The following is a 2,030-nucleotide window of genomic DNA, read 5'->3' on the forward strand; positions in this document are numbered from 1 at the left end:
ACAGAACAGCAGTCATGAGTGAAAGAAGAAAACACCCCTCTGGGGCAGCATTCAGAAAAAGAAAGAAAGCAAAGGAAGCTTTTCTATCTAAGCAGAAGGGAGCTCTCCTGAGACACATAGACACAAATGTTCATGGTGAGCCTTCCAGCCCCAGTGAGGATGTGAGCGGTGTGGAGATGCCTGATCTTCCAGTTAATCAGAATGTAGGTGACCTGGCAGCTACTGCAGCATCTATATCTCCAACTCAAATGGATGTAACCATGCACATTCCTGAAGAAAAGTGTAGATCAGAGAAGAGTGCGGTGGAGGTGCAAGAAACGGCTGCTGCTGAGTTTAGTTCCTTAAGTCTAGATGATCCAGGACTGTGGACCCACTTGAGCAGTAGTCTGAGGGACTTGTACTGCATGGGCCACAGCAAGTGAAAAACTTCATGTTCCCCAAAGACAATGAAAATAGAAGTTTCCATCCAACACATTACTGGCTGGAAATCCCCAATGGTGACAAAGTGGAGAGGCCATGGCTTATGTACTCAAAAACCCAGAATGCTACATACTGTTTTTGTTGCAAACTCTTCCAGTCTAATGTTCTAGTCACTTTGGGTTCTACAGGAACAAAGGACTGGAAAAATCTGGCTAGAAATCTGGCATGCCATGAGAAGGCAGCAAATCACCAGAGAGCATTCCATAGGTGGAAAGAGCTTGAGATGAGACTAAGGTTAAAGGCCACCATGGATGATCAGCATCAAGAGAAGATTGCATTATAATCTCTTTACTGGCAAAATGTTCTGAAAAGGCTCATTGCCATTATGAGAATGCTTGCTACCCAAAACCTAGCACTGCGTGGCACTTCAGTTCAGCTGTATGTGTCGAACAGAAACTTCCTTAAAACTGTGCAGCTGATGGCTGAGTTTGATGCTGTACTCCAGGAGCATCTAAGAAGAGTCACCACCCAAGAAATGTACACACACCAGTACCTTGGAAAAACAATTCAAAATGGGATCATAGAGTTACTTGCAACAAAAGTCAAACAGAAGATTGTGGCAGATCTGAAGTCAGCAGGATATTACTCTGTTATTCTGTACTGCACACCTGACATCAACCATACGGAACAAATGACTTTAATGGTGCATTTTGTAACAACAACAGAACCTAGTGAAAATGTCCCTGCAGTGGTGACCGTCAGAGAGCATTTTCTAGAATTTATTGACACTGATGATACTACATGAGCTGATATGACAAAAGTGCTTCTTAAAAAGCTGGAAGATACAGGAATTGCGATAGTTTACATGAGAGGTCAGGGCTACGATAATGGTGCCAACATGAGAGGAAAGAACAGAGGAGTGCAGACACGGAGCTAAGAGTTAAACTCTTGAGCTTTTTTGTCCCATGCAGTTCTCATTCATTGGATTTGGTGGTCAGTGATGCAGCATCAACTTCTAGTGAGGCTGCTGAACTTTTTTAATGTAATTCAAAGTATCTATGTATTTTTCTCTGCAACAACTCATCGATGGCAAATTTTGAAGCAACATCTGGGAACATCCTCTCTGACTTTGAAACCACGAAGTGCCACGTGATAGGAAAGTCGAGTGGAGGCGATAAAGCCTATCAAACACCAAATTGGGAAGATAGATGATGCCATAGTTGCCATTATGGAAGATAATTCTATGACAGGAAGTGTTCATGGGAGAACAGTGGCAGAGGGAAATGGAATCACCAGTAACATATGTAACTTCAAATTTCTGTGTGGCTTAGTGTTGTGGCATGACATACTGTTTGAAATAAATGTTGTAAGCAAGAGACTCCAAGGTGTTGACCTTGATATATCTGAAGCAATGGAACAACTGGACAAAGAAAAGTCATACCTACAGTCTTATCGGTCAGATGAGGGATTTCAAAACATTCTGAAGAGTGCACAGAAGTTGGCAGAGGAACTTCACACTGAAGCTATTTTTCCACCCATTCAAGAATACAAAAGTCACTGAAGAAGAAGACATTTTGATTATGAGGCACGGGATAATCCCATAAGAGATC

The sequence above is a fragment of the Chelonoidis abingdonii genome, chromosome 1, assembly GCF_003597395.2.
Source record: "Chelonoidis abingdonii isolate Lonesome George chromosome 1, CheloAbing_2.0, whole genome shotgun sequence".
NCBI lineage: Eukaryota > Metazoa > Chordata > Testudines > Testudinidae > Chelonoidis > Chelonoidis abingdonii.